This window comes from Lonchura striata, chromosome 1 (genome assembly GCF_050655825.1).
Source record: "Lonchura striata isolate lonStrDom1 chromosome 1, ASM5065582v1, whole genome shotgun sequence".
Lineage (NCBI taxonomy): Eukaryota > Metazoa > Chordata > Aves > Passeriformes > Estrildidae > Lonchura > Lonchura striata.
This window is the reverse complement of record NC_140703.1, coordinates 101,089,006-101,111,266: the sequence shown is the minus strand read 5'-3', so window position 1 is coordinate 101,111,266 and position 22,261 is coordinate 101,089,006. Positions and strand designations below refer to the sequence as shown.

General features: G+C 39.6%; 1 long non-coding RNA gene across 1 annotated transcript in view; it reads right to left on the bottom strand.

The window, feature by feature from the left end:
• Positions 1-22,030, bottom strand: part of LOC146768795 (uncharacterized) — a 182,867-nt gene extending 160,837 nt beyond the window's left edge. Inside the window, exon 1 of the long non-coding RNA XR_014956703.1 lies at positions 2,755-22,030. This is a non-coding gene — a long non-coding RNA (uncharacterized LOC146768795). The remainder of the gene's footprint in view (positions 1-2,754) is intronic.
• Positions 22,031-22,261: the final 231 nt, after the last annotated feature.

Below are 22,261 nucleotides of genomic sequence, written 5' to 3'. Positions count from 1 at the left end.
TTCAGTGGTGTAGGTAAGCACCCATTTCAGAAAAAATTTGAAGGCACTAACTTTATTCCAAATGTTCAACCAGGCAAAATTATAAGATGAAAAGCAGTTCTTGATGCCATTGAATGTGAGAACCCTGGCCATCTTAGAACTTCTGACCCCCATGTACAAAGTGAAAATCCCCCTGTACATGTGTTAAAACCCCCCTGTACAATACTAAAAAAAATTCCCCTCTACTTTGTAATTACTTATACTATACTATCTAACCTTTTGTGATTGCTTGTTCCACCTCCAAAGTTGGTAACTAATTCCATGGCTCAAACTCAAAATCACAGCTGTTTTTCAGTTGTCTGCCAGGGTCTAGAATGCTGAAAAGGGTAGGAGACTTGTCCAGGCAAATTGACTCTCTGGAACCAGGTTTGGCACAGTTGCCAGGGCAAAAACAAACAGTAAAGCAAGGCAGAATGATTGTTTTTCAGTCTTGTCACAAGCTGTGCCTTGAAACTCCTGGTAGGATTTCCAGACTTGACATCCCCTGTGAAAAGGAATTAAAATAGCAGAAGCTGAGCCTGATAGATTACAGCACTGTCTTCCTTGTTTCCATACTAGTTGCTGCAGTAGACTGGGATTTTCTTACAATCTCACTGCCTCCTCCTGGTGTCACAAAAATGGTCCATGCCCACCAGAGACACAGAGTTCACACAACCCCCCAGCATTTGGGTATTCATGTAAATGCAGGCATCATTGAACCCTTGCTGTCTTCAAGTTTAAGTGCATACACATGAAACTATATTTCAACACTTGTCTCAGAGATACAGCATCAGCTCACCACTAACTGGACACTTGCAGTCTTAGACTGCAAGAAAACAGGCTGGTTTTATATTCATTTGGAGTTGTGACACTGGTGATTTTCTTGATAGATCAGAGACCAGAGGGATAACAATAAGTAACTTTTGATTCTGAGAGATTTGATAAAAACAGACATGTCTGCTGTGAAAAAAATCAAACGTTGAAAATTTGTTTTGAAATCCTAGCCCCATGGAAATCTACATTTTCCATTAGTTTGAATAAAGTCTCTATTTCATTACTATAACTCAGCTGTCACACTTGTTGGCTTGCCAAGAGATATTTCCTCATCAGAGATGTCCACAGTTCCTATGATAAAAAATAGCATTTTTACCCCAGGCCCCTCTGTATCCTTGTCCTGCACAGCCTGCTGGTTGCAGTCAAAGTCAGAGTACAGGACTAGACAGCCCTTTAGTCTCAACGAAATGTTCCTGTGTTCTTAGAAGACAAAATGCTGCATGTTCTTTAACACACCATTAACTCACAGGAATATTTTTCTTGCATCAGCACAGATGGATTAGCCTTGTCCAACTGATTTTAATCACACTACAAAGTCACAATCCATTTAATGGGTCTTCTCTGGTACTCTGCTTATGCATGTTATCTTTTAAGCCTTCAGACATCTCCTGTGGTTTTTGATACTATATTATGCTGAGCTACTCTGATTTTCACTGAGGATGGTTTGGGAACTTGTCTGTCTTTCTGGACTTGCAGGGGGAATTGTAGGACTGCATTAGTGGACCATTAGCTCTTGAGAGTGACTTAGCCAATATAAATGGAAGTGGCATCTGTGCCTAACTGGACAGATAAATTTATTTAAATATGAAGCATCAGCATACTTAGATAAGAGCTAAAGGTGGGAGGAGGTTACCATTCAAAGACTAAAAATCTCATTCATAAGGCACTAACAGTCTGAAAACATGGGAGCAGAAGGACATCTGTTTTCTTCTCTAAACAGAAAACACAGTCATGGAAGAAAATGCACTGATCATAGTGATAAAACCCACAAATATCACAGGCACCAACACTATCCAGTCCTTTTCCTGCTCTGTTCTGTCTAAAAAGTAATTATCTTGCTCCCATCATTTCTTCAGGAAGGCAGTTACAGGACCCCATTGCTTCTAATTTCCAGTCTATATTTATTCATAGCCCCTAAATACATGGGAATTAAAATGTCAGTGCTGAAGGTTGTGATTGGTAGCAGCTCAGAAACAAAAAGTCTTTTACTGGTGTCTTGGGATCTATTGGCAGATCCACACCATCATCTGTGAGCAAATGTCTCACAAACGGCATGGATGACGAAATCAGTGACTGTCGTGGTTTAAACCCAGCTGGAAATTAAGCACCACACAGCCACTCACTCAGTCCTCCCCTTCTCTCCATGCCCACCCCAGTGGAATGAGGATGAGAATCAAATTAAAACTTGTAGGTTGAAATAAGAACAGTTTAATAATTGAAAATAAAGTAAAATAGAGTAATGATGGTAAATAAAAATAGTGACAATAAAAAGGGAAAAACAAGTGATGTGCAGCACAATTGCTCACTGCCCACTGATTGATGCCAGACCAGACAAACCAAACCTTTCCAAACACAGATAGATCCCCCTTCCAGGTAACTCCCCCATTTTATATACTGAGCACTGTAATCTTCAGTGTGGAATATCCCTTTAGTCAGTTTGGATCACCTGTCCCACCTATGCTCCCTCCATTTCCTTTTGCACACTTCCTCGCTGGCAGAGAATGCACCAAGGAAAGAAGGTCCTCAACTTAAGATAAACACAACTTAGCAAAACCCAAAACACACACAAAACAGTGTGTTATCAACACCATCCTCATTCTGAAATCAAAACATAGCACTGTAACAGATACCAAGAAATTAACTCTACTGTAGCTAAAACCAGGACAGTAACACATCTGGTACCTGATTTCCAGAGATCTGTATGGAGACATATGCTTAAAAGTCCATCAGTTGAGGAGTCTTGCTAGAAGTATTTAACTGCGGTTAAAATCCAGTGCATAATTCATCAAAGAATTAATAAGGCAAACCACTTGCTCAGGGACTGTCTCTCATTCAGGTGCTGTGCATGAAGAGAAACCCATCAGCCAGGACAGGAGTCTGGCAGTTCTTGTTTCATCCAAGTCTGACACTTAGGGCTGCAGAAGGGAAAAGGGCAAGACATCACCTCTGACTTCACCATGAACAGCTAAGAAACCTCAGCCTCAGTCCTGGTGCAGCATTTCTGAAATTGGTGTTTTCAGTAAACATTGAGAGCTGGAGCCCTCCCAAAGGCTTGCTGCAGTCTAAAATCAGTCTGGACAAAATCCGATATAAGACTGTTATCAAGAAGTATCAGCTCAAGTTCACACATTCACACTTCCCTGGGATTTCACTGGGAGCTGGGTGAGGGATGGTTGTCTCCTTAGGCCCCAGGTTTGTGAGCAAGCTTAAGTGTCCAGCCATAGGTGCCACAAATTGCTGAGCCCATCCAAATTATTGTAATGTCCAGCAGTGGGGCAAAGGAAGGTATTATACTGAGTTTGCAGCCTCCAAAGATCAAAAACACATCTGTCTTACCTTCTCCAAAGCAAGAGGGCTCCTAGGGCAAGGAAAACAGACTTGAGCCTGGGAGAGAGGCATATTTACACTCATACTGGTACAAACCAAAGGTTCCACACAGATTTGGTGACAGCACTGGGATATAGCCCTGGGGGCATAGGACTCTCAAAGGCTTTTGAGTTTTCTACCCTTTTAGAAGGCACAAGGTGGTTTGTTCATTTCTTACCCTGTACACTTCATGCACCTGAATGGTCCTAACTGTTCAATTTGTGAAAAAAATTAGAAGCTCAAACCAAGCATTCACCTTATGGTGCCACTTGATGTGATATAATGTGACATATGGTTCCAGCAGCAGTCACAACCTATGTCCTAAAATAACTTCATAGAATATGTCATGACATGAAATAATACGGAATTATACATGACAAATTAATACCTAGAAAAGCAGTAGCAGCTGGATGTGCAATTCCTTCTTCAACAGTTCTCATAAAATGCTTGTTGGAACAGTTTCCCATCTAAACAATAAGAGGCAGAGCACATCAATTCCCTTTGCAGTACACCAAACCACGACAAATCCCTTAGCTTTACACTGCAAATCCTTGGCTTCTGGAACTTTTATTTTTTAATTGGTAAAATACAGTGTGATCCTCCTACCAAGCATTTTCACAGTTCACCATTCATGACTGAGAGCACCAACACACCAGCTTCAATTTTGGTACAGATATTTTTAAGTCTGCCAGATTCTGTTTCATTTCAGGGAGTTAATGTGAAGAGTTTTCCATGCATTCCTTAATCCAAAGCATGTTTCAGGAGTGCTTGAAGTGTCTGCATTGTAAGACTAAGTACTGCTTCACTTTGTTCTTTGTTAGTCTGCTTAGACTTTGTGAATGAATGGTACTTTTTAGACAATGTAATGCTTTAAAGGATCTATAACACAAGTAAATGTTCTTTCCTGACATGGATATTTCCTACTACACCTGCTGCACAACATGGAAGGCTGAAAAGAGCACAGGATTATCCTTCCCAGACAATGAAATGAGCTGCTATTAGATTTTGTGGAGAAGATAAAATACTTTATATGTGCACCAAAGTCAATAACCAGTTCCATAAACCATTGTTTTTTCAGGCAAAAGAAATGTTTGTACAGTTGCAGAAGTGAACCCCCTGGTTCACACTTTAATGGATTAACAAGGGAACGATAATGGCACAGTTGCAGCAAACATTGTGGTCTTAGGCCACTTATATTGTTTTAGATCAAATAAACTACATGTATTTTTATTTTCTAGCTGAACTTCACTACTATGGTTGTTTGAACCTATGATATCAAAAATGTGTTATTAATTATAAGCTATTTTAATAAAGAAGTATTTTACAATGAGTAGGTTTTATATAAATATATATAAATATACACATATTCTAATAAATAAATATAAAAAATAAACCATTTTCTGCAGATGGAAATAATAGCATCCATGTGGAAATTTAGTCTTCAATCATATATTCTTTTTTTCCATCATGTGTTTCAGATTATCTGGAGTGCAGAGTCATGTACCTCTGTCATCAGCAGGCTTTGAAACTTCACTATCAATAATCACATTGGTTGATAAGAAGCAATTCATCCAGGCTTCAGAATTATGTTTATTTCCCACAAGGCTTTTAATCTCCTTGTTAAGAATCTGAATACTTTTCTTATTTAGAGAACTGGAAAAGTCTGTTCACTTAGATTCCATTCCCTTGCATTCACTACCTTAGCTTTTTCACATACTGATTATTCCCTAGCATTACTTTGTAGAATTGCAGATGATATTCACACTGGCATGACTAACATGATGCTGCTGTATGTCTCTCCTGAGTCTGGCACATTTGCCCTACACCCAGAAGTGCCCTCTGTTTGAGCTGCTCATCCTCTGGAGCTCAGGCCAATAAAAATTCCCATGTGCTAAGAAAAAGAAGTCTCCAAGTCAATCCTGCTAAGACATGCTGTGAATCACTCTAAACCATATATGCATATATACTCTTGGCAGGTTAACCTTGAAGAGGAGGGAGAAATAGGAACTGCTACTTCATTCCAGAGAATGTACAAGGTTTGTGGCAAACAGATCAGTCATCTTTAGCCTTCACACACTAAGTATTTTTCTACATAAAATCCTTTCTGGACTTAGGAAGATCATAGAACCTGTCTATCCTTTTGTGGAAATTTATTTTCAGTTTTGGGAAAAGAACCACAAAGTCTGGATCTTTACCTACAGCACTTGAGAGCTGCGAGTTCTAAAAAATATAGAACAAAACTAAACAAAATTTACTGATAATCAAACATAACAAAAAGTTGAATAATGGAAGCTTTTTGTGAAAATTTTCTATCCACTGTTCATCACATAACACTTAAAGAGTCTTCAGCCACCAAAGGTTAGGCCAAAATACTAAGAAATAAAATGTTATCTAAGCCAGCTTCAGAATTATGAAGACAAGTTGGGAATTGTCAAATACTTCAGAAAAATGCTATCAGCTGACATATTGAATTTTCCACTTCATACTTTCAAGGATAACAAACAGCCTATCACATTAGCTCCTGGAATGCAATTAGCATTAATAGCTACATCAAGTAAACAGTTACTTTCAAAAATGTGATGGACACAAGTAGAGATTCTTTACCACAGCAACCAAGAGTTACTCTTTAAAACCCCAGCAATTCTTCTTGAATCACTTATGTAACATTACTTCTACACTTCAACCAGCATAGGATGCTGATTCAATGCCAACAATGCCTTTGCTTTCACAAAAATAAAATCCTCAGAGGCAATTTTCCAAAACAAATATTCTTAATCCTCCTTTTACATGAAACAGGATAAAAATATAATCACACAAAACTTTTAAATGTATGGATTTAATCCTTGGTCTGTAGAAAACTTTGGTCTCTGCACTTTTTCCTTCATAAATATAAATATTTGTGACAACCTTGGGAAATCAACTTTCCTTTGGGAATTATCATTGACTTCAGTATACATGTCTTGGCAGAGATGCTAAATAAGGGTTTAAAATCAAACAACAATTCAACAAAAGTATAGGCTTTCTTTTTTGTTACAAATTTAAAAACAATTTCACCGTGTTTTCCAATGTTTTCAAGCTCAGCTCTCAAAGAAAAAAATAAATAAATTTATTATACTGCACCCAAATGTAATCTGTTTTTAGCAACATGAAAGAGATACTGATAATAAAGCTTAAAAATGTAACAGAGTATTTTTTACAGTATTCAAAATTGTGTCTTTGAAGCAACTGAAATCTGCAATGTACAGATATGTATAACTGGTCTAAAGCACAAACCCACTGGAACAAATAATTTCATTTTGAGAAAACAGCACAAACCTCTATTTGTACTATGTATACAAAGGGTGGGAATGTCCTGGCTGCACTTTTATTTCAGAAGAATCAGAATAAACATACTAACTGTGGAAAATAATAATGAAATACTGATACTGTAAACATTAATCTGTTGTGATGTTTAAGCAAGCAGTATGCAGAAACTCTACTGGAAGAAAGGAGTGATCAGCTGGGACAGAAAATTTATCCTTTAAGAGGGTCAAGAATCTCTATGGGCATTCATTCAGTAACTTCTTTAGATAGGTATTCTGTGAGTTCAAACAGTCAGAACTTCAGAATACTTCAAACCGTATGTTTACTTCATAGAATTATAAACTGAAGACATAAAAATTTCTGCAACAAACCTACAAAAGAAATAAAATGCAGGCATCTCTATTTTATCATGGGATGAATACCTGGTGTCTGAATAACATTGGAAGAACAGCAATAGCTTAGGGTAATGCTTAATCTCCCTTATTCGCTTTACTTTGCTGTTTTGTCTAAATGTTGGAAATAAAATCTGCATGGACCAGAGGTTGCTGGGTTGTTAACAATTTTTGTTGTTTTCCATGCTTTTTGCTTAGTGATTTACACATTTTTCCACTTCTTTTCGATAATTTCTCATAATATGAAAAATTATGTCTTTATACAATTAATATATAATTAATCTAAAACATTCCACATATTTATATGAAGGTAAGTGCAAAAATTATGCTCGTAGAATTATATCTAAGACATTCAAGAAAAAAAAGAAGGTAAGCATAGTGTAATCTTTCTGATAATAATCCTCTTACTCCCAGAGTCCTTGTGTTTGAATAACCCAACACAAGATTTTGAACAGCCCATCACACACAAAATGTTATAAAAGAGTAGAGAATCAAGAGAGAAAGAATTTAATCTTTTTATTACTGTGGAAAAACCCACTGAGGCTTTCAAAGAGGCTCTAAAAGGAATGAGGAAACAATCAACAGAAGGTCAAAGAATCATAAAATCAGTGAGTTTGGAAGAAACCTCTACAATGAAGTCCAGCTGTTAACAGAGCATGGCCAAGTCCACCACTAAACCATATCCCTAAGCACCACATCTACATTTTGTTAAAAGTTCAAGGGACAATGACTCCACAACTTCCCTGGGTATTCAGTGTTTGATCACCCATTTTAATTATGAAGTTTTTCTAATATTTAATCTGAACCTCCTCTGGAATGTCCTGTTTATGTTCCTCGTTTCTTCTCTGCCAGACTAAACCAGGCAGAGACAACAGGTAATCTCAAGAATAAATTGTGACCTTTGTCTTCAAATATTCACAAGTGTTATGTGCAAATATAAATAGTTTGTTAAATATGCTTCAACTGCTGGAACCACCAGAGCTTCAGTGAAACCCTCTGGAAAGCTGTGCTGCATCTGTGCAGGTCATATCTGCTACATTTACATAGGTAAATCCACAGACATGGCTGGCGTTTGTTGTAATGCTGACTGTGCAGAGGTTGCCCTAATCATAAAGTGAGGTTCATTTGGTTCTTTCATGGTGGTTTCATTGCAGGATTAAAACCTGTGCAGCTATGAAGTCACTACAGTTCTCCCTATGCCCATGAGTGACTACCCTGAGATGACAGGTATCACAGGAACTCCTGAATGTGCTGAGCTAACATTCTCTAAAAAAATGATGGGTTTTATCATCTTGGACACTTAACAAAAAATTTAATTTGTAAATATTCTGAATTCAATGCTTTCTGTCTCAGACCGTGTGTTTTGTGCTGTACATCTCACTACAATGTGCATCCTGTTGCAGAGCATTGCTGGCTCACGTTCAGTACATACATTACTAGATAACAAGGTGATTTTCTACATCAGTTATCCCCATCTTGCCTTTATTCAGTCCAACATCTTGCTCTGTCTTGCATTTATTCCTACTAAATCACGGAACAAAAAATTTATTTGAGTTTTAGAAGCATTTGTGCATTCAACTTCCTCATATATTTTTTGAGACTTTTCCCTGGTTTATCAAGGTAGTTTGGGTTTATAATTCTGTCCTTCAGTGTGATTTCTGTACTTGCAAGGTTGCACCCTTATTTTTTCATTTAAGTTATTCATGAAAATACTGAAAAGCCTGACTCCATTAAAATACTTTGCACAGTGGTGTGACAGTGTATGACAATGAACAAGTTTTCTCTTGATGTGGCATGCTCTGCAGTCCTGCTTTCACTATGCAGTAGTTCCAGCTAATTCAGATTTCCTTCATTTCTTTATAATACTGCTAGGAAAATATGATATGGCAGCATCAGAGATCTTCCTAAAGTCATGGTAATTTTCTGTTTACTGCTTATTGCCAAAAACAAAGTTAAAACTGTGGCCTGATTTTACATTGATGGAAGATAGACATAATGTTTGTTCATCTGTCAGAGCTTACTCAGCCTCCAGAAGTTCTCAGGAAAAGTTGCTACAAACTTCTGGTTGCCTCAGCCAAATTTGCTGCTGCTGGGATTCTATTATCATGAGATAATGAGATGTTGAGTGCTCCGAGTGGAACAAAAGATGTTCTGCATTTCCTGGCTTTGAACAAGCTGCCTGCTGTCAGACAGGAGCAGCCAGCAGAGCTACGGACTGCCCACCCTCACCCCTGGAGAGGTCTCTTCTGGAACTTCCAGCATTACTGAAGGACACAGCTCAGCACTTCACCTGCCCACTGATAGCTGTCCTACAACTCTGAACAGCCCAAAACAAGCAACTGAAACCACGGAAAACTTCAGGTCTGGCAATGCGATAGTTCAGATCCCAGTAACAGCAGCTCCCTTCTCAAGATCTTTACAAGAACATGACTTAGACATTTGGAAGCTTCCTGCTGAACAGCTGTCTTGTGGAGAAATCATATCAGAATTTTTAAAATCTCTTTTTTTTCTCTCTCTCTCTCAAATGAGTCAGATACAGGAAGTTATTCCTGTGGAGATACAGGCAGACTAGGAATCTTCCACCAAAGACAGGGCAGCCTGGAAGTCCAGAGACCTCCACAAATTTCCAAAGGTTTTCAAGTCGGAAACTCTGAGCCTAGGGCTTCCATGGTACTAGGATGTGGATATCTGCAAATACTAAAACATATGCTTGAAATCCAAACCATTATTGCCTTTTCATCTGCGGGATGACTTAAATTACCCTTTACGTACCTCCAATGACAAAAGATTACAAAGAAAATTACTGAATGTTTCTCATGTGACTTTCACAGCAATTCTTTCCACCAGTTAAGAACAGGGTGGGGATTTTTTTCAAGGTGCACTGGTCACAATTTACATTAAAAATTTAACTAGACTAAAACCAATGGACAAAGGAATGTGTCAATTAAAAAAAACCCATTATTTCAAAAAAATACATAAATTAATTTGAATAATTTCAATTTTCTATTACTTTCTGAGTTAGAGCATATTGTTTCAGATATGATTAAAATCTTATTTGCTTTTTGTGATTCACTTAGCTATGTAAAATATGCAAACTACCGTTCCATTAAGTTACAGTTAGAAAACATATTTTACATTATAATATCTTGATGTTATCTGATTAAAACATTTAAATGGTTCTGCATATTTTTCCTCATTCTGTGGAAAGCTGGTAAATTAGGCTCTTTTTGTTTGATTGTCAAGTAAGTCAAATTTGAAAGTGTCAAAGCTAAATTATAATCTTACCATTTCTGAGGAGAAGAGAGTAATGTGCACACCTTAAGTATAAGTTATGGTATTTCCATCCAAATGAAATTCTTATTTATCCAACACAGGTGAGCCAAAACTTTGACTTAAATATCTAGATTTTTTTTACATTCTCTCAAAAGCTAGTATGGCTGGAGGGAAGCTGCTTACACATGTTTACACATTTCCTACCTATATTTGCTTATATTATTTCCTATAAGATTTGCAAATCCTTTGTTATAAATATCTCTTTCCATGCTTTGTTCTACATTTCATGACCATATATGATATTTGCAAACATACAGAAGCTTCCAGGTAAAGCAACTGCCCTGGTTTTAGACTTAGGGCTAAATTCTGGGTTTTTCTTTTCTATCCAAAAAAAACAGCAGTATAGGTCTGTGGAGAGAGTAAACAGCATCATTCTGTTAATTTCAGAAAATCCTGAACATCTAAACTTCCACACCCTTTACAGACTAAACTGTCATTATTATGTGAGGGAGAATTAGTCTGAAAAATACAAAATAAACAACTTGGGTTTAGAAATACTTAAATTTTTAAAAATAATAACAATCACTACAATAGAAGGAAATATATTACGCTAACACAAAATTATAAGCACTGTTATCCATTGTTCCTTGGCTGTGGAAGATTAGAGATTTCTTTCAAAAACTATTGTGCAGGTAATTCCACTTGTACAGAGAAATGGCCTTTCTCTTACAAAATAACCTACAGAGAAAAAGAAGGAAGTAATATATATTTGAGTATCATCTTGACATGAAGCTGAGATATCACCTGAATATGTATCCATACATAAATGAAGAAGCACTCCCAATTCTCAACATTTACATGCAGCCTGGCTGCTCGAAAGATAGATAAATAAATAAATAAAACCTCTAAGTACCATGGGGAGTCAATTGCTCAGATGTGTTAAAAATAACCTCCTGACTTCTCTCCTGTCAGAGCAGATTTGTTTGTAAGGATGTGAGACACAAGCATGCAATGTAATATAATCCACATAATCCATTTATTAGTAGAGGCAATTATTTGAACAGCCTGAATGAATAAGGAGATGCCTAAAAGGACAGTGTCCAAGAGATCAGTGGATAAATGGACACCTAATGTTACAGAAGCCTTTAAGGAAGATTGGAGAGACCTTAATCTGGGCACAAAATCAGGTATCAGTGGCATCCCTGAAGGTAAAGAAGATCTGTTTAAAGAGAAATTATACTTTACTAATTCTTTCCTTACCTCTTATTCATGGAAAAAGGTGTGCTGTGTGATAGGATATCTATAAATGACAGAAGAAAAGAACAAAATGCTGACGATAAAATTAACATAAATGAATTTTGGCTCTCCTCCATATATCCTACCTAATTTAGTGTTAGTAATTAACAATGAAATTAGGTACACACTCAATTTTCATGAGATGATAGGCAATGTTTGCCGACTGTCTCTGTAAAGTTAGAGGCATTAGAGGATTCTGTCACCAAGTGTCAGTGAACTTGTGTCTAGAATATTTTATATAGAAATTTTCATAAAGATTTCTATTCAGCTGAGGTCTCAGCAATAAAACCAACAGCTGAATGCTTTAAAGTCTGATTTCCAACTGCAGCACTCCCAGTGTATTTATTCAGCTTTAATAACAGCTGCTGGTTTATGATTCTGCTGATAAAGTAGAGCAAATAGACGGTACCCTTCTTCTGATAAGAATACAGAAATATCAATATATGATTTTGTAAACCAATAATCTTTAAAGGGAGTTTTTTACCTAGAGCTGGCAAACAAAATTTCATAACAAAAGCACCAAAAATAAATATATAGAAAGGCTTTTTAAAAGGAAACAAAAACTCAGAGGACTTTAGATACTTGAGTAACATCAGTCCTCGTTATACTGATGATGGGCATGAGCTGAAATACACAATCATGCTTCTAATTAGTTATTTTCACACTCCCTTAACTAAATATTTGTCTTGGACAAATATGCAGATTATTTGTGCTGGAATCTGCATCCTAATCCAGGGGTGCCTGTGTTCTGGCTAATATATCCTAGGAGCTGAGAAGGGCTCATACCTTCAGCTGAGAAAGGCTGCTCAGCTCTGACAGCTCGTCTGGCACGGTGTGCTGGCCCTACCCATGATCTTTGTGCTGCCAGTATTCCTTCATAGCTAAGTGCTGCAAACATTTGCTAAGAAATGATGAATAAGTCCTTTGCAGAGCATATGCAACAAATCAAAGGCTTTGGGGATGGAGCTGTTCCAGCCTGTAGGGGTCTGTGTATGCACACTGACCTGTGCTCTCAGGATGTGAGGATCAAGCCCAGCAACTCTCACTTACATTCAGAGGCTGCCTGATGGCAACTGCAGTTCTAGCTTTGCTGTCCTTACAGAGCACACCCATCCAGCATGTGTGCTCAAGGTGTGGCTGCAGCTCACCAGATATATGCCAGGCTGGACAAATATACAAACTCTTCCAAAGTCCTGCCTGAAAAATAGGAGGATAGGCCTCCAGTGTGCCAGCTCTGTGGCTTGCTGTGAGTTTTCTGTGGGTGTTGAAGAGAGAAACTAACACAAATGTCTTTGGCTCATCCAAGCTGGGCAGGATCATGCTCAAGAAGGATGCAGACAGGGTAAAGTAAAACAGACCTCAGAATTTGTCAGTCCATATCTGGGTCCACACTGTCATGTGAGTTCCCAATCTCACCCCTCAAAACTACAGTAGCCTTTCTAAAAAAGAAATGGTTACAGAAGTGCACAGACAGAGCCAGGAGCCCTACAGGCCCTTGCAGAATGTGAGAAATCTTTCTCCCTCTGATCAGCTTTAGCTTAAGCAACTTCCCCTGCTCCTCTAGGATCACTGTCCTGGGCCACTCAAGTAATGCATTTCATGAGCTGCTGGCAAGAGATGAGCTCTGCCCAAAAGGCACAAAAGTTTTCTACTTTTCCAGTCTCAACACTCGAGGCAGAAAAAAGCATCTGGAGGCAAGAGGCTATTAGCTGCCCCTGAGCAGAGACAAGACAGGGTGGTGGCAGGCAGAAAGCAAGAGGAAGCCACCTAAGCCACAGGCCATGTGGCAATCTGCTATGAGCATTTAGACACCTATCAAGTGCTTTAGAAATGTCTTGTATCCCTACTTAACCTCTCTTCAGCTCCATTTCCCCATGCTTCTTCAACAACCTGGTGGCTGAGCTGGAAAATATATTTCTTGCTGGCTTCACACTTTGCCAGGAATACAGGTGCTACTTCCATAGCTCCCTGTAGATGCTCTTCATGCCTAGCAAAAATAAACTGATTTTTTTTTTTTTCAGGGAATTCCAAGTAATAGAACAGACAAATGCAAAACACCCAGCTTCAAATTTCAAGGCAAAAGGATAATCCATGTTAATCTGTATTTTCTTTTCTCTGCCATCAGTACCAAGTTATTTCCTACTGCCCCTTCAGCCAGAGGATTAGAGTTCACCTTGATTTTATTCCACCATTCTGAAGGATTTTTAGTCCACCATTTCCGCCAGCAGTATTCAACTAAGTCCTATTTAAAACATACAAAATCAGTGGGGCTCCTTCCTACTCCACCCAGACAGAATTTGGTTCAGTTTTTTCCTTTCCTCTAGTGACTCTGACGTCCTTTCAGCAAGCAGCACTATGCATGAGAAGCACTTGTCTGAAAGGCTCCAATCTAACATGAGCATTTAGGCCAAGTCCTCTAGGGAAGAGCTCCATAGTGGTTTTGACAATTTCCATAAAAACTTCTGAGTGTCACGTTTGGAGTGAACTTTGCCTCAAAATATAATTTTTGTAAGAACTGTAGATGGCAAAAAGAAAGCAGACAGCACTCTGATTCAGTCTGGACAAAGTTCAGACAGAGGGTAAAGGAAATAAACTCAATGTGCTGAGAGGAAAATCATCAACATCTTCTAGGTGGCATTACAGGACAGCACTAGCAGAGCTGCACAAAGATTTACCTTAGGCAAAATGAAACAGCTTGTCTAGCCCAAGAGAAATTCAAACCCTGAGCAACAGGGTAACAAGTAAGAAGGAATTTGTACCTGCTGAGATGCTGTTGAAGTTACTATTTTAAAAATTTCCTCTAGAATGCAACCCCTCTGTAAGACAGTTAAAGACTGCTGAGTGATATGATCTCACATAACTCCAGACTTTAGCATGAGTTTAATTTGGGGGCCTTCATCATTGATTTTAGATATTTCCTTCAGGATTAGAAGAATTGCTCATTCTTCTCCTTTGACCACAGAGGGTTGGACAATAAGCCAATACAGCAGGCTGTTGTCAGCTGAACTCCCCTGCAGCTGTCAAGGGACAGTTTTTAACCTGGAACTATCTTTTCAAACAAAACAAACACTGTTTTTCCCTCTGCAATTAAGAGGAATCAAACTTCAACCAACTGAGATAATCCATTCTCTTTCTCCTTTTTGCCATGGATTAATTAAGAGGTAATTGGTTTCCAAGTCAGGAGTAGAAAAGAGCTGTGAAACAGCACAACACAAAGGAGGAACACAAAGAATGACAGAGAAAAGGAGAAATCACTTGAAACTGTGCAGAGAGGGATTTGTCCCAGTGTTGGTGCTGAAGGTACCACACTGGTTCAGCTGCAGCAGACTAAATGTTGTATGAACCTATGGATGAGGGAGATGACAGCCAAAGTAAAGCTACCCAGGAAAAGGTAAAACATGGAAGCTGTTAACACATTTATTAACTGTATTAATTTTTGGGATCCAAAACACATACTTGAGCTAAATATTTAGGTGCTTTTAATAATCAGTGTAGGAAATAGACAAAAGAATCTCTTATATTACAGGCTTTGAAGGACCAGGATGACTACAAAAAGGACAAATTGTTTAAAGAGGAGATATAGAGAAAGTGGCAAAAAAATCAAGAGGAATAGGAACTTGCATGAAGCTGACAGCCAGGAGGCTAAGTCTCATAAAATGGATAGAGCTTCACTTGAGCTCCATGAAACCTCACTTTATCTAAAGAGTTTAATTTATACCTATTGAATACCAATAGAACACTAATTTTTTTTGTCAAAACAAATTTAAAAAAAAGAAAAATAATCTTTCTGAGGAAAGTATTTATATTCCTATATTGTGGTTTTAATGTCTGCATGTTTTTTGCTACTGCATTAAAAAAAAAGTCATCTAGAACACTATCCTTGAATGCAAAAGGGTTTAGATTTATTAAGAATGTAAAGGCATATTTTCCAACCCTTGTGTATATAGACAAAAATCCAGTAGCTTGGTTTTAAATTGAGCAGAATGCCTGCACTTCCCATCAGGTTCAGTGAGGGTAATACAAAAGTCAGAATAAATATTTATCGAAAAATCACCCTATGGGTTTGTCTCCCATGACATTTAAGGCAGTCAGTGTTACTTTTTCCTTGTCTGCTGAATTTTGGCAGCTATACCAAAGGTGTCTGCACTAACTGGGACAACCTCAAATGGAGGTGCCTTAGAAATGACTCCTGTGACTTCTGCACAGGTCTGTGCCCAGCAGCAGGGACTAAAGGGGAGTGAGACAGGCAGCTCAAAGGGAGACACCCAACCAAGTGCAGGATTTGGGCAGGGGCAGGGTGGTATAGAATTACACAGAAACCTGGCTTTGATGGGTGGTCTATATCAGGTTCCTCAAGAAGCCTTATGAAGGCCTGTTTATAAACCACAGAAGGACTGAACAGACCAGAAAAGCTTAGATGATTTCCATCTGTTCAGCCCCTCTGTGATCTTTATGCACCACAGTGAAAGAGAAGGAAAGGGAAGCAAAATGGGGGTGAGAAATAGCAGATAGTGAAGAGCTGAGAAAATAAGAAAAAATCAGCCCAATGTTTACATTTGGCAAAACAGTGAAAGAAGGGCTGAAGTGGATCTGTCTCTGTCTCTCTAACACAATCTTCTTAACTGTGTTCTGGATTCCTGGTTTTGACACCACCCTTCACCTTGCATCAGCTTTGGTTAACAGCCCCCAGCCACAGCTCTCCAGATCCCAAGTTTAACAACCCTCTGGGGTTAAATGGGATTGGCACAGCTTGGTGAGACTGAGCAGGGCTGTTTGTTCAGTTTATATCAACTCTCTGTCCTAGGGGTATTCTTCGTCAGAGCATCTCATTTTCCATAAACTGTTCTTTTAAATGCTTGAGTGATCATTCAAAGTTGGTCATATGACCAGTCATGCACAACAGCTACACCAAAAGTCCAGGGAGCAGAGCATTCATTCTCTGATGCCTTCATAAAATAGATATAATTATAAATAGACATGGGCTATTTCACAGCCAGGGTGGGCTTTTTACTTCCTAACCAACGATGGACTCTCTATGGGTGAAAGTAGCAGCAAGCAGGATTTATCCGAAAGTCCTTGGACATTTGCAGTGCACACTTTTAATCTTGACCCAGTTATGCCTGTTTCCTCTATTGATCATCAAAGGCTAAACACTTAACTCAAGTTCTCATTTTAGATACCAAAGGTTAATAGCCTCAAAAAGCCACTGCCCAAAATTTTACAGCTGATAAGGCTGCATAAACAGCACTACAGAATAACTGCTGGTAATGGACCCAGTTCTGCTTCTGTATTATCAGACTGCCTGTTCTCCTTCTGGAAACCCAAAGAAATCTGTCCCTCATCAGCTCTGCCCCCATGCCAGTGATCTCAGCAAATTACCAAAACCAGCCTATATCCCTTTAACAGTCCCTCAATGCAAACCAAGCTCAAGTTGTGCTGTTTGGCTGCTGAGACACTAGATTAAAAGTGAAGTTGTGGGGATAAATTAGTTGTGACATTTGACTAGGAACATTAGATGCCCAGAATCTGAATACAGAATTGGTGGACCATGAAAGTGATACCCTGATGAGGTAAGAAAGGACTTTTGGGTTGCTTATGGCTGTTTCTCCTCTTGCAGCAGAAACTCAGTCAAATTTCTTCAGCCTCCTACTGGTTTTTAATGATCATAAATACTTCTAGCAGTAACCATGCCATTTTTTCTCTCCCAATTTCTTCCAGACTTCATCTAGAAATTGGAAGCTAATCCTGCTTCTCCTTATCATATTTGCTTATTTTTCTGGGGTATTTTGAGCATTGATAAAGCCTACATAGATTTGGATGAGTAGGTGTGCAGGGACTGGAGGAAAATTTTCAGTATACATATGCTTTTTGCAGTTCCTTTGACTGGCACTTGATGGAAATCTGGGTTCTTCACTGTGTGCATACACTGAGCTAAAAGAACTGGGATGTACAAAGGGAAATTTTCATGCAATTAAAAGACATATACACAGATTACCGAGACAATTGATAATTAAAATTCCCCAGGGTATGGTATTAGTAAGACTGTCAGAGTGAATATGGCTTTGAGAAGCAGCAAAAATGCTCTCCAAGGAGAAATCAGATAAAACAGTTCAGCATGAAAATCATTCACAAGGGCATCCCTGATCACAACAGCCATTGCACAGGAGATGGATCAAATCCATATTATAACTGAAGTGAAACCTGCAGAGGGAGCTCAGAATTTTCTCAGCATAGGGGGATTTTCCCCAAGGAGGAATTTTGCATAAACAGCCTTTGTAGAGGAGGTGGAGTTGTTACCCAAGACAGCATGAACAAATTCACCTGAGAGATGCTGTATAAATATTTGAAATGCAAGGAAAGCTTAACACAAGAACTGTCTCAGACATAAGGAATATGCCAGACTCCCTTGGTTGGGCAGCAGACAAAGTCACAGATCTCTGGTGAAATAAAAACAAGGGTCCATACAAGAGAAACACAGATCAGTGACCTGTGAGAGATGAAAAGCCATCCAAAATCTGTCCTTGCTAAATCACATACTGAGGCAATGAACACCGAACCTTTCTAATGGAGACTGTTTTGTTGGAAACAGAGAACTCACACAGAAGAGAGATTTGGGAAACCAATCATATTTGGGGAAACCCCTATTTGCTGGGGAGGTCCTTGCAGAAGAGAGGCCAAATTGAACCCAAAGATGATCCCTCATTTGCTCCTGCACCAGGAATAAGGTGCAGGAGTTCACATGTAGGCACCTGAGGAGGCTTCCTGAGCACTTTGCAGTTGGAGGGACAGGGATTGAGGAGGTGAGAGAAGGATGAGGAGCAAGATGGATGTCAAGGTCACTTGGCAAGACCCCAACAGTGTGAAAGTCCTTTTTTCCCTAGCCCGGCTGCTGAAGAAAAGGTCTGGAATGTGTGAAGCTGAGTTTTTAAGGTTGTTTATTTTTTCTTATCTGTAATATTTTCTCTTTGACCTGCCAAGGCCCATTTAGCACAGAAGCCATGGCAGTCTCCCCTCCGCCCCGGGCAACTCCCACATTATATACCCAAAATTATGTGTACCAAAATTATGTTTACAGTTCCCACACCAATACCTAAAAGGTATTGGATAGGGACAGAGTGTCCCTATCCTAAACCAATAGAAACGTGTCACCATCACACCAAGACATGGAGGACAACAAGAAGGAAGAAGAAGCTAAGGCACGCCCAGATTCCTCCATCTTGCACCCCTGAATTTAATTCTAAAAAATCCCAAAATTCTACTTTTCCACCCTGTGTCAATTTCTTTATTACACTACTCAAACCCTTTTGCTTGCAATTTCTCATATAAGGTCGGCAGTCTTTCCCATGGGCTAAAATCGAAGCCACAGGTGTTTTTGATTTGCTGCCAAAGTTCCTGGGCTCTTTGTCAGGGTCTTGAGTCATCCAGGGCAGCCAGAGGGATGTTCTGGACTCTGGAATCTCCCTTTTCTCATTGCACCAAAAACCCCTCTCTGGTAGCCCTGTTCATGGCCCACCACATGCATTGAAAAAGGCATCGAAAAATGAGCAGAAGAATTACAAGCCCCACTAAAACATAAAAAGACATTTTCAAAAGTTCCCTCCACGATGGTGAGAGGTCAAAAAAATCAAACAAATCATTCAACCAAGACCCAGTAACTTCTCCAAGTTTCTTGCAATTACTTTATGTTTTCATGGATCGATTTTGAATGATCTGACAAGTTCATGCAGCATATCCCTTCAAATTCTTCACACCTGTGCCCATGTGTCAGCAATAAATAATCAATTGCTGTTCTGTTCTGAAGAGTTGCCTGTCTTACACTGTTGGTGTCTGTTAACATGTCACTCAGTTCAAGAGAGATGAAACGAGTGTGTTTGCTCAACCAACACCCCATTCGGTCCAATTGAGTCAAGGCTACCCCTGATGCTGTTTGTGGCAAGAATATTGCAGCCACAATTCTCTGAGCCTTGTTCCATGTCTAAACATTGTCATCACACTTTGGATCATATTTTTTAATTTCTTTTCCCCCTACATTTTTTCTCTCTCAAGATTGTCAGCAGGCGTTAGCAATGAAAGTTTTCCAATGTTGCATGGATCACCTGTGACATTCACAGGGACAGCAGGCCAAATCCTGTCCCCACAAATGAAAAAGATTCCTTGTGGCAATTGCACTGGAACTTGGTGGGATGGTCTGTTTGACACCTTGGTGTAATTACACCAAGAGGCATTTCTATAAATAAAATGGTTTGGGGTGACATCTATAATTTTGTTCTTTGTTTGTATCACTCCTGAAATGCCAAATTATATACAAAAGTTCATTGTCACCGAACCAAGAATTTCCAATTCCTGAGGTTGAAAAGTGGCCACTGGGAGAAATTGTGCCCAAACCTCCCATCCGTCCACAGGATTCGAAATGACTTGCGAAACGTTTGGAGGGATGTTCTTTGGAATTGGCCATTCACTCACTGAAAAGCCCACCAGACATGTTGAAAATGTTTTTTTTTGGTCTTGATGTGTCAAGCAGATGGTGTCCAAACCTGCTGCATTGGCCAAAGTTTCTCAAACATTTTCTTTTAGTTGAACCATGGGCAAGTCGCCAAATTACCCAAGGCAATGCAATTGCCTAAGGCAATTGACAACAGAATGAAACACAAAAACAACTTTTTGACACTGACAAGTGTTGTGACACCATGAGAAAAGAGGCAAGGGGGTGGAATCTGTGTTTTATCTCATCCTGGATGACTACTGGAATAAGGAATCCAAGAAAAAGTAGCCAGCTCCCAGCCACATGGAGGCATGTTGGAGACATCATCCAGGTGGTGAATTGTGCCACATCCAGTTGGCAGCCAGTCACTAGTGGTGTCCCGCAGGGATCAGTGTTGGGCCCATCATGTTCAATACCTTTATTGATGATCTGGTTGAGGGGATTGAGTCCATCATCAGGAAATTTGCAGATGACACCAATCTGGAAGAAAGTGTCAATCTGCTGGAGGATAGGAGGGCTCTGCAGAGAGACCTGCACAGGCTGGATTGATGACCTGAATCCAACAATATGAGGTTTAACAAGTCCAGGTGCTGGGTCCTACACTTTGGCTGCAGCAGCCCCATGCAGCACTGCAGGTTGGGGACTGAGTGGCTGGACAGCAAAAGGGACCTGGGGTGCTGGTAGACAGCAGTTGAACATGAGCCCTGGTGTGCGCTGGTGGCCAAGAAGGCCAATGGCTCCTGGCCTGTATCAGGAATAGTGTGGCCAGCAGGAGCAGGGAAGTCATCCTCCTCCTGTACTCAGCACTCACCTTGAGTGCTGTGTCCAGTTCTGGCCCCTCAGTTTGGGAAGGACGGTGAGATGCTCGAGCGCATCCAGAGGAGGGCAACAAGCCGGGTGAGGGGCTTGGAACACAAACTTTATGAGGAGTTACTGAGGGAGCTGGGGTTGTTTAGAATGGGAAAAAAAAAAAAAAGAGGCTTGGGGGAGACCTCATCACTCTCTACAACTACCTGCAAATGTAGGCGTAAAGGTGGCTGTAGTCAGGGGCAGGTCAGTCTCTTCTGCCAGGCAACAGTGACAGGATGAGAGGACACAGCCTCAAGTTGTGCCAGGGGAAGATTAGACTGGACATTAGGAAAAAGTTATTCACAGAAAGAGTGATTGGGCATTGGAATGGGCTGCTTAGGGTGGTGGTGGAGCTACTGTCACTGGAGGTGTTTAAAAAAACTAAATGTGGCACTCAGTGCCATAGTTCAGTTATTGAGGTGGTGCTAGGTTATAGGCTGGACTTGATGATCTCCAAGGTCATTTCCAATGCAGCTAATTCTGTGATTCTGTGATTTATTCTGCCCAGTGGTTGTTCCAGAAAAGAGGGGTGAGGAAGGAAATGCAGATCCTTACAGAGGTGGGAGAACACTGCCTTAGTAATGCAGAGTTTTAAGTGCTACATTCTTATTTTGTTTCAACTTTTTTCATATCCTTCTTCTGGGAATTTCTGAAAATTGCTTCTTTGGAAACTGTGTGTCTTGCATGCAATAAATTTTCATTTTCACAGGTCACATTTAAATACTCTCTGTCCTGTACTAGAGCAAAGGGTTAATACTCCAATATATTCCAGTACTACAATAACTCCAGCCCTTGTGAATTCTAGCAGCTGTTCCTATTGCAATGAATTAATTGAATTAAGGAAACTTAATTAATCAACAAGTAATCCAACTTGCAATCTGCCCCTATTGATATTCAAGTCATCAGAACTACCTCCAGCATAGTTTTTAAAACCTGATAAAATGTCCCCTGACTGGAGTTTCCTAGAGAAGCAAGGTGACTCCCGGGAGAGGGGCCATCGCTCTGCTGGGCAGTCACATGCTGGCCATGGATGCTGACCCAGGCAGAGCAGCCTGATCACAAGAGCCTGTTGCCTCTTCACAGTGAGGGAAAAAGGGGAAAAAGTTATTCTGAGCTTACTGGGTCTCAGAAAGATAGAAATGTGGGCTTCTCTAACAAACAGTGAGATACAGGAATTTGTTCTGAGATTTTCAGAGCACTGCAAAGTAAATGATACGTCAGACTGAGG